General features: G+C 35.4%; 2 pseudogenes; both read right to left on the minus strand.

Moving 5' to 3' along the window:
* Positions 1 to 488: 488 nt before the first annotated feature.
* Positions 489 to 1,115, minus strand: LOC138815738 (protein lin-28 homolog A pseudogene; annotated as a pseudogene).
* Positions 1,116 to 5,962: 4,847 nt separating this feature from the next.
* On the minus strand, positions 5,963 to 6,062 carry LOC138815741 (U6 spliceosomal RNA; annotated as a pseudogene).
* Between the last annotated feature and the right edge of the window lie 5,287 nt (positions 6,063 to 11,349).

Below are 11,349 nucleotides of genomic sequence, written 5' to 3' on the forward strand. Positions count from 1 at the left end.
AACAACCCTGCCTTGCTCCTGACAGGTCCTCCTACCCGGGGTACTACACCTTGGGGATTTGAGCCCTTGGATCTGCTGGTCTGGTGCTTAATTGTTTCACACTCTGGCAAGAGAAATTGGACACATCCTTCTTTAAAGGAACAACTTGCCAATCTGGGTCACTTTTAGAAGCTGGAGGCTGGAGGGGAGGGAGGGGAAGCATGTAGTTCAGGTGAAGATTATCATATAAAGTACGCAGGTTTCACAAGTGGTTCCCCCAAAGCCCCTCACTTGAATTGGGATAGATCATGATGGGATTACTATGCATCACCCCTTCCCCTCATCAAAAGAGAAGATGGGATGATGCTGGGACATCCTGGCTTGAGACGTATGGAAGAGACAGCTACTCGCCAACCCAATCCATATTCCAACTTTCTCCACTTTGCCGATTGATGCCTGCTCCTTGAAACTTCCTGCTAGCTAGAGTTGTCCCCCCCGACTCTGGGGGCTCAATTTTGGGCCTCAGGGAGCCGGGCAGGGCTGTGGATCTCTTCTTCTTCCCTAAAGTAGGCAGGCTTTCCCTGGGAACTGGGGACCTGCTGAGCCTTCAGTGGACAGGAGGCCACCATGTGGTTGATGCTTTGGCAGAAGTGGCACTTCTTGGGCTGTGGTGGCAGCTTGCATTCCTTGCCATTATGGTCTAGACCACCACAGTTGTAGCACCTGTCTCCTTTGGATCTGCTCTTCTGCATGTTCTTCCCCTTTGGCCACCTCTTACTCCCAATACAGAACACCCCACTGGGCCCAGTGACTTGGATGGATTCTAGGCCTTTGGCAGGCTTCTTAAAGGTAAACTCCACAGCCTCTCCCTCCTTCAGGCTCTGGAAGCCCTCCATGTGCAGCTTATTCTGGTGCACAAAGACGTCCACCAGGGGGTCGAGCGCTACCCTTATGCAGGCTGTCATGGATAGGAAGCCGAACCCTCTGAGCACATTGAACTACTTACAGATGCCAGCCCTGTGCAACAGCTGAGGCTCCTCAGCCACCTGAGCGGCATCCTCCTGCGCCTCCTCGGGTGCCTTCTCCGCTGCCTTGGCGCAGCCACCTCCCAACTGCTGCTTGGACGCCAAGCCCATGGCCGTTGTCTGAGCCTGCAGCCCCGGGCCCCTGATCGGGCTCCTGCTGGCCCCAGAGAAGTGCGGAGGCAAAGGGCAGGTTGGCAGAAGAGGTCGCTACATCTTCCCCGCACAATCCATTTTTCAAAATTTCTTATGATACTGAAGATTCAATTATAAACTATTAACACTTGAAAATAACTCTTTTTTTTGGGGAGTAGGACACAAAACACAAGATTAATCCTAATCATTTTCAAAGACATTTATTTATACTACAAATAAACTCTTATAACTACAAAGATTCTAAAAATAACTGAAACATAGTGTCAAAAAGCACATAATTTAACTTCATCATGTACGTTCAAAGGATTGTGCTAATAGAAAAAGTTATACTAATAATTAGCTCACCCAATTCACTTCCATTCTTTTATTCTATATCTTTTAGTTTCATAAAAACTGGCTTTTCATAAAATGATGAATAAAAAGCCTATATATCCATTAACATTTTCAGATTTTAACAATGTTTATTTCAGAAATGTTTTTAGCTGTATAGTCAATGAACTGAAATAACATTGAAATATTCAAAGGGGTTTCAGAAATTGCAAGACTTGCTCTGGGATGTTATTTATATTGGAAAAGATACCCAAAAAGCCTTATTTGTTAAAGTTGTGATCGTTACTCCCACAAAAAAACAATTAATGAAGAAACATTTGTATGTACAAAACAACTTCAAATGCATCCACAATCTGGAGGTGACACATGCTTTTTGTTTGTTTTTGCAATGTATATCTAACAAACATATCCACAATACTGATTTTCAGTCAATATGATGGGATATTCAAACCTAAAAAATACGGGGTTTATTATCTTAGTGTGAATAGATATGATCTTACAAAGAAAATTATTTTCAACAGAAATCTGGAAAGAGTTTATCCACCTTGAGTTTCACAGGAATAACCAGCGAGTAATACTTGTTTGGTCGTGTAGGTCAAAAGCACTCCATGAGTATATCTTAAAAGTATATCCAATTTAAGAGGTCAAATACATATTTTGTACTGACAGTCATCTTACATCAATAGCTCACTACCTAATTATATGTGTATCTTATTGCCTAATATATACTAAGAACTGAAAGTGATCTCTTTTAACTGAAAGTGATCTCTTTTATCTAACTTAATGGTGTAAATGCTTTGATTATGATGATGTTATTATTTGACAAATAAAATGTACAGAAGGGTGGTTCCACTGAAATAACAGGATGGAACACTTATAAATAACTATATTTCAACACAGTTCTTTTCAGCCTCACTCTGTCCACATTGGCAAGCAACATTGCAAATGCACACGCTCACGCATATACACACACATGTGCGCACATTTATAAACACATATACATGCATGCCAAATTCAGGATTTACTGTACAAAAAAGTTCAAATAAAATATTAGTGATTAGGAAAAATGATAACTTGCCTTATTACAAAATAATACATAATCCAGTGTCCACGATTGTTACATTTTACCTGCCTCTCCACATGCGACCACTTAATTTATTTTTAATTAATTAATTAATTCATTAGTTTGGTGCTTATACTAGAGCTTGAACTCAGGGCCTGACTCTGTTCCAGAATGTGTTTTTTTTTGTTTTAGTTTTCTCAAGGCTAGCAATTTAATGCTTATCCTACAGCTCCATTTCAAGCTTTTGTGGTTACTTTCAAATCAGAATCTAATGGACTTTTTTTTCTTGGTCTGGTTTCAAAGCACAATCATCAGTTTTCATCTTTTTGATTAGCTAGGATTAAAGACCTGAGCCACCGGAGTGGCTCCTACTTTTCTCTATACTTATCTAATGCACATACTTAAATAGTAATTTAAAACTGAGAGCATACAACCAAGATGTACAGTGATGATATTGTCCTGTCAGAAATTCAAGTTAATAATGTAAATTTATTCTTAAGACCATACGCAAAAAATACTTACGAAGAAATTTGATGATGATGATGATGATGATGATGATGATGATGATGTGTGTGTGTGTGTGTGTGTGTGTGTGTGTGTGTGTGTGCTGTTGCAATATATTCCACATATAAGCACTGTGAATGGGTGTCCAGCCATTCAGAGTTATTGCATGAATATCTGCCTTGAGCTACCAACTCATGGACAATGTCTAGGTGTCCACTCTGGGCTTCCCAATGAAAAGGGGTTTACTCATCCTCATCCCTATTATTCATATGAGTGGCCTTTTTGGAAAGTATTCTCCGCACTGCAGTAAGCTGCAAGGCAAGCACTCTACCACTGAGCCACCATCCTAGCCCAAGGTTTAAGATTCTTGTCTGTAATTTGGTCAAAGCTCTGACTCTTTATGTAGGCTACTAAAAATGTATTTACTAATTTCAAGTAAATACATATATTCTATTTCTATCTCTTTTAAAAAATAAAAAAATTGTTTGCTCTGTAAATTGATTAGAAGCATGGATTTTGTGGCTAGCTAGGTCATTGCACATCTGGATCTATTTTCCTCTCTCTCTTTCATGGTTCTCATAGACAATATGATTGCTCCATAATTATCCTAATTTATTTTGTTTTTATATTTTTGGTTGCATCATTTCACTTTCTGCTCTACCATTTCCCAAATCAGCACTACATAAACAGAACCATCCAGAAGTGGTTTTGTGGCTCAAGTGGTAGAGTGCTTGCCTTGATTTGAAGAGCTCAAGGATAGTGCCCTGGCCCAGAGTTCATGCCCCACAGCTCATTTAAAAAAAAAAGAATCTAAATACTTGATAATTCTACTAACAGATATGACTGAAATCAATTGAATCACACTTTTCCTGTACAATGAAGGAATAGGTCCAGGCTAGGAAAGCAGCTAGAGAGGGCAGGGTGATTGTATCTGTGACAAATCTTTGTGGATAATGGTATCGAGGATTACTTACTGGTGATTCACTTGCACTGGAAGCATGATTCTGAACGATTGCTTGCTGATTGCTTGCTTTGATCATTATATCCTCCAAGAAGAAAAAGTGAAATTTAATTGATAGCAAAGGACTACTAATACATTTTGACTTCTCATTAAGCATCTTCAATCATCAAAATCACCTGAAGACAATAGATAGGCGTATTTTTAGATGACAACAAATATCTTTAAAAAAAACAAGAATTTAGGTAGTCATACAAAGGACTTCTATTTTACTATTGCATTATACATTTTTTCGAATGTTAAATACTAACATTAGAAAGCTATTAGAAAGCTCTTTAAGCCCATATGTTGAATAGTGAGTTCTCTCACACTATAACATTGTATTTCCCAAATCATTTACATAGAAGGCATTGTTTCCTATTTTCTCATTCCTAGAATAAGCTGCACGTGAAGACACCACTGGTCCTCATTTTCAGTCTGTACCTTTGAATATTGAGGAAAATCTTTCCTCTGCTCTCTCTAAATTCCCTACTCTCCAGTTAGAATAATTTCGAGTAGTAAAAATGGAAAAAGATAAAATAAATAAATCATGGTGAATAAATATATGCAGAAAATTCACCAGATTTGTCTGACCAGTTCAACCAATGTGAACTATTGGGGAAAAACTTGGACATCTCATTCCCCCTGGCACTCAAAGTCTCTGGTTAGGCAATTCTGATGAAGACAGGAAGTAAGATGAAAAAGTGAGGAATAGTATCAATTGCAAGAAAAAAATGGAGTAGGACCCAAGGAAATTTCATCTTTTGGATCCTGAAATTATTCAGCTTACTATGGTGTGGAGACTACTTTCCAAAAAGGCCACCCAGATGAATACTAGGGATGAGGATGAGTATAACCCTCTTCATCGGGAAGCCTTGAGTGTACACTTAGACATTGTCCATGAATTGGTAGCTTAAGGCAGATATTCATGCAATAATTCTGAATGGCTAGACACACCTGCACAGTGATTATATGTGGAATAATACCAGAGTGGCTTCTTTCTTAATTCATCATGATGCAGATACCAGTCCCCAAACTAAAAGTCTCTTGACCCCCTTGCATCTCGCTGCTGGGAATAGAAATAACAACGATATGCTGTATCTCCTTCTGTGGAACCATTGTATGAAACCAGGTCTGAAGAACAACTTGGAAGAAAATGCATTTGATATTTTTCAAAGGATAAGTAAGTATTACTACCTCTTTGAAGTTGTGGAAGACTGTACATATTGTTCTCCTAAGTTGTAATGATATGGTTAAGTGTATTGAATTTCAAAAATGCCAGTCCATCCTTTGTGTCCCTACAATTTTTTTCACAATACAAAGCAACAGCAATATCTTACTTTAAAAATTCATGGATTCCATGGTATTCTTCCAAGTGAATTGTCTGACTTTGATGTCAAAATGTATTCAAGAGTTGTTTGTATACATCTATAATGATTTCAAGACAGTTTGTGATTTTTTTAAATCAGAAATAATTTTAACATCTTTTGAAAAGAATAGTATAGACACTATAGATGTTCGTGGCACTTTTCTGAAAAAAGCATATCTATGTTTGTATAATGTCCATAATCTATTTAATTCGCTCCTACATATAATAATTTGAATTCTACATTGTTATATAATGTATATGTTCATTAATATGTCCTTTCAGATTGCATTCCATATAGAAAAATTTAAGATTCCTTTTTTCCTAGGTCCTTGTATTTTTTTATTTCTTTGGGATAAAATGACAATGTTAACTAATTTCAAGTTTTGTAAAGATTATGATATGTAAAGGCCTTTCTCAGGTGAAGATTTAATATACTGATGTCAAACTAACCTTTAATTCTATGAATTACTGGTCTTGTTACACTTGTGTTTTTGTAATCAACTTTTTAATAACTGTTTTTCATTTCTTGCATTTGAAGAATGAAAAATATGGAATACTTCACAAATTTTCATATCATCCTTCTGCAAGTGCCATGTTAATCTCTGTATTGTTGTAATTTGGGTAGACCTGCTGCTGAAACATGTAGTATCCTCTAAATTTAAGTACTTAATGATGGAATCTTCCTACAGGCATATATCCATGGTTGAATATTTATAACTAGGAACCCTTATTGTTCCTAAATATGCTATTGATCTTATTTCTCTAAAATTCTTTGTATAATGGGACAAAACCCATTGTTTGGTAAATTGCTCACATTTGCAATTTTATTTTTAATTTTATTTTTAATTCAATTTAATTTTATTTTATTTGCAATTTTTTGTCAAGGACTATTTTGTCTTCTTCATTTTAAATTTGATCATACTTTGAAGCCTTTACAGCTAAGTCCAAAGGTGATTGCTTTTCAAGTATTTATTTATCACAACTGAGTTAGCTTTGTGGAGCTAATGGATTCAAAGTAAGCCTTGCTTAAGAGCTACTTCTTAACTTGTGCAACTTAAAATTTCCCAAATGAGGTCTTGCTGGCACAAATGTCTAGCTGACCCTTTACCCTTCTTCCATGTAGGAACAGAACAATCAGAATATCTTACCCTGACAGCATAGATTGTCTACTGGAACAAAACTAACCTTAGTTACAAGAGATCATAGAGAGATGAACAGTTCTGTCAGAATTGTTCAGAATAGAAGGTATTTTATCAAAATATAATTGTTTACTATACTTATCATTTCAAAAGTAGCTAAAGCCAAGAAGGTGAAAAAATTGTTCATATGCATGATTACCTACTGTCCTTTCCTGTCTATCATCCAACCAGGCAGGAACTTACACTACGGACTTTCTATCACCAAATATGTCCAGAGCTCCTGGAGAAGTCCATACGTTTCTCCTCAATATTAGGCCTTAAATTGGTAATGTTTTAATCACAGTGTTTCCTCTTGCCTCTAGGCTGTAAATCAACAAATGGTAAAGCTTTAAGTCTAACTCTACCAAAAACTGAGGTAGAGATAATGGAATAATACTAAAGTTGCCTTTAATACTCTAACCACAACAGAACAATGCAAAACAATTTTTATATTATATATACTTATATATTTTATATTTATATGTACTGATTTTAAATTTCACACAGTGAATCTTATTAGAATTGATAGTTTGACAAATATATTGACAATTATTCTCATAAATAGATTGGAATATAAATAATTAGGTTTAGAATATAAATTAGAATATAAAAAGTATCAATGCAATGTCTTCGGTATAAACTTGTGATACCTTCTAAGTGTTTGTTGTCTTCTGAATTCACATGGTAAAATAACAGTATTGTTTTCCGCTAATGTATAAGGGATTTTATTCTGATGCTCTGTTTATTGTTTTAACTCGCTGGTCCCAAAGGGTTTTTCTCCATATTTCTGAAGCATTCTTACTGATTATACCCAAATTTTGCTGATATAATGTCTAAAAGCTATTATTCTTCTGCAGGACCCACGGGTCCTAGGATAACAGGTTCAAGTTATCTGCATCATCAGATAACAAGGGCAAGACTTCTAACCTAGGCCCATGCAACATGCCAACAGAAAGTAATTGAAGACTAATCTCAATTTCTCATGTCCTATAATATATTTCAAGGCCCCAATTTCTTATAGGAATTAGCAGTAATCAACTGTGAAATGCAATGAAACTTGAAATGAAAGATGAGATCACTAAATAAGAGAGAAAGTACTGTAGTTCAAACTTTCAATTTACAGATGACCAGGCCATATGAGTGAACAAAATCACAAATGAACAAGATTATTTTTAATACCCCTCTCCTAATGATTAATGAAAGATTTCAGTGCAGCAAAAGTTGGCCAAAAAATAGTTTCTGGAATGATAGATCCATAATTGTTCTACCAAGGCTAGGAAAACTTGATTTAGAGGTCAAATATAATTTAGAAAACCATTAAGAAGATCCTTAGTGCTTCAAAACACTGGTACTTCAGAAAACTAGGTTCTGTAGTATAAAATGTCATTCTCAAACCAATGATAACCTACATTTAATCTCCTGAAAGTATATTCATTTTCAAATAAACTATTTAAAATCACATTTGCCAAAATAACACTTGACAAGTAGATGATAGTGACATTACAAGGTTTTCAAGTGTAGGAAGCAAGTTACAATAGAGTTGATTTACTTACCCAGCACTAATACCAAACAAATTCATTCATTAAAGTGTAGAAAGAGTACCCCCACAATTAGTGTTGTTCAGTAGGTGCCTTCCAGAAATATGTTAAATAGATCAGCCTCCCATATTTCAAACCCAAATAATAGGTAATAAAGTAAATTTCATCACATAAAAACGTACCTTGTAAAAAGTCACTAAGAGTTGCCTTATCATGTGTTGTTTTATGTTTTCCCTATCTGTCTAACATAGTAAGAAATATGACTTTAAGTCTTGCATATGGGTACTGATCAGAGATGTGACAAACATAAAATATGTCTTCTTTTATTATCATATTCCTCTACACTAGTAAATTTTAGTTTTCTTCTTTTTCCAAAACTTATAGGTAGTACAAAATATTATCCTATGTAAAATAAAATAATCACATATATTGTACAAAGCCATTTATAAAAACTAGTAGTTAGGAATACATTCTAAGTCATTTTTAAACTTTCTTGCTGACTAAAGGTTAATCTTCCAAATGAATGAGAATAAAATCATGTCTAAGTGCTTCACATCTCCAGTCTTGCAAATTTGTTATTGCAGATGAATGAATTATGGAAATATAAGCTGACATCAGTTCAAGTATATGTGGGATTGAAACTCCACGGAATGTATGTAAACCTTTCAAAAATTAACAGGCAGTTTAACAGAATGAATATCAGGAAATTGAAACCAGAGAGGAACAATAGTAAAGAAATAGAATGAATGAAAAATAGAAAAATGGGCAAGTAAAGCTAGAATACTCAATGTACACATGTAATAAAGGAAGCGGTAAATCTGAAATGAATCTTGGAGAAAGGGTTGGTTCAGATTGATAGAAGGAGTGACTCTGATCCAGGAGCGTTAGACAATTAGATGGACATATTTAATTGTAACACACTTGCACAACCTTTTGAAATTCAGTTAAAAAACACAACAACAAACAAAAACACACAAAAATTACAACCAAACAACAATCTTTAGAGAGTATGAATATTTCCTCTAAAAATTTTAAATCATTAATGAAGGTCAGTCTTTGGAAAAGCAAACAAGCTTTTCAAAGAGAGCAATTTGGGGTAGGGGAGAATTTTAAACAGATTTAAATAGATTGTCTAAGGTTATAATTCACCTGTATCTACTGCAAATATTTTCTTCTGCAAATGCTCTTTGAACTGGATACTCGAGTCCTGAGGCACACTTGATAACTTGTGAAAACAGAATGGAAGAAACAAGATCAAGAACCTATTACTCCACTGGAGAGAAAGCAGTCCTCTTTGTTTTCTCTCGATCTCTTCACTACTCTATTTTCATACTTTTAATAAAGTCAAGTGATTTTGAATTATATCTTTCCTTCTTCGTTCTCCCAAAATAATTGTTCAAAATAATTCATTAAATATTATTTGCCATTATTTTCTATCATGCTGTTTACTTGTCCAAACGAGTCCATTAAACTTCCCCTTTTCATTTGGTTGCCACAGAAACCCAACAACTATGTTAATGAAGACCAACACTAATGCAAATCTTTGTCTCCAAAAAAACAGTCCAAGAACCTGTAATCACAAATATTTAGCTATAATTTTTTTCTTTTTTCTTTTACCTTGAAATCTTCTTGTGTCTAATGTGCCCACAAAAATAAGTACTCCACCCCTTTTTGGTTCAATAAATTCTAACCTCAAAGATATATTTTGCTAACAAGATGCTTAGAGGAAACTAAAGAATAATCCATTTTTATCTTCACTCTTACGACTTTTATCTTCTCTCTTAAGACTTTCCTTAGATACCATATCAGGAACAGTAAAATTATTCTTTGCAAAATTATTTCAATAGATTATTTTTCTCTTGGTCTTGCTTTTGCTCAACAAGATGTATGGAGAAGAATAGAGTTAAATCACCCATTGCTTGGATTACATTGTCTGTTACAAAGGACAATACTTCTTTTTTTTTAATTTATTTTTTTAATTATTTTATTTGTGAACGTACTGTACAGAGGGGTTACAATTACATGGGCAGGATAATGCATACATTTCTTACCAAGCATTGCAGCCTCCTTCTTTGTTTACCCTTCATATCCTTTCTCAGGCTCCCCCCTCCTCCCCACACAAAACTTTTCCCTCTCTTCTCACCCCCCCCCCCGCACCGACTTTGTAAAGCTCGTTTTTGACATGACAACTTGTACTTCTCATTGTTGCAACAGGTCCACCTGAATCCTTAAACGACTTGCTTTTCCCCATCTTCTCCACAAGTTATACTAACATCAAATATAGTAAAAGTGGGGGATATACGGTGGTGGAGCTACATACAAAGCAAGAAAGAAATAATCTTATAAATGCGTTAGAAACACATGCATGAAAGAAAAAAAATATTACAATACATATCTAAGGGTTCATTTTCCTAACATCACTTTATCTGTCCTTTTCCGCTTGACTCACACATATACTAGATATTTCAAATAAGGGAAACCATGGGACCTGTGTTTCTTTGGGCCTGGCTTACTTCATTTAATGTAATTTTTTCCAAGTTTTTCCATTTCCTAACAAATGGGGCAATGTCATTCTTTCTGATGGAGGTATAGAATTCCATTGCGTATATATACCACATTTTCTTGATCCATTCATCTACTGAAGGGCATCTAGGTTGGTTCCATATCTTAGCTATGGTAGATAATGCTGCAATAAACATAGTTGTGCTGGTAGCTTTAGTGTGGTCTTGTTTGTAGACATTTTGGTAAATTCCCAAAAGTGGGCTAGCTGGGTCATAGGGGAGCTCTATGTGAAGTCTTTTGTGGAACCTCCATACTACTTTCCAAAGTGTTTGAACAAGTTTACATTCCCACCAACAATGAAGTAAGGTTCCCTTCTTTCCACATCTCCTCCAGCATCTGTTGTTGTTAGAGTTCTTGATTTTTGCCATTCTAACTGGAGTGAGGTGGTATCTCAATGTTATTTGGATTTGCATTTCTTTTATGGTTAGTGATGTTGAGCATTTCTTCATGTGTCTATTGGCCATCCTTCTTTCTTCTTCAGAGAAGTTTCTCTTTAAGTCTTTCGCCCACTTATTTATTGGGCAGTTGTTTCTTTGAGGATTTGTTGTTGGGGGATTTAATTTTTTGAGTTCCAAGTATATTTTAGCTATGAGACCCTTGTCCCTTGTATGGCTATTAAAGATATTCTCCCAGTCCATGGGCTTTCAATTG

The sequence above is a fragment of the Dipodomys merriami genome, unplaced genomic scaffold (assembly GCF_024711535.1).
Source record: "Dipodomys merriami isolate MVZ:Mamm:240054 unplaced genomic scaffold, mDipMer1.0.p SCAF_664, whole genome shotgun sequence".
NCBI classification, from domain to species: Eukaryota; Metazoa; Chordata; class Mammalia; order Rodentia; family Heteromyidae; genus Dipodomys; species Dipodomys merriami.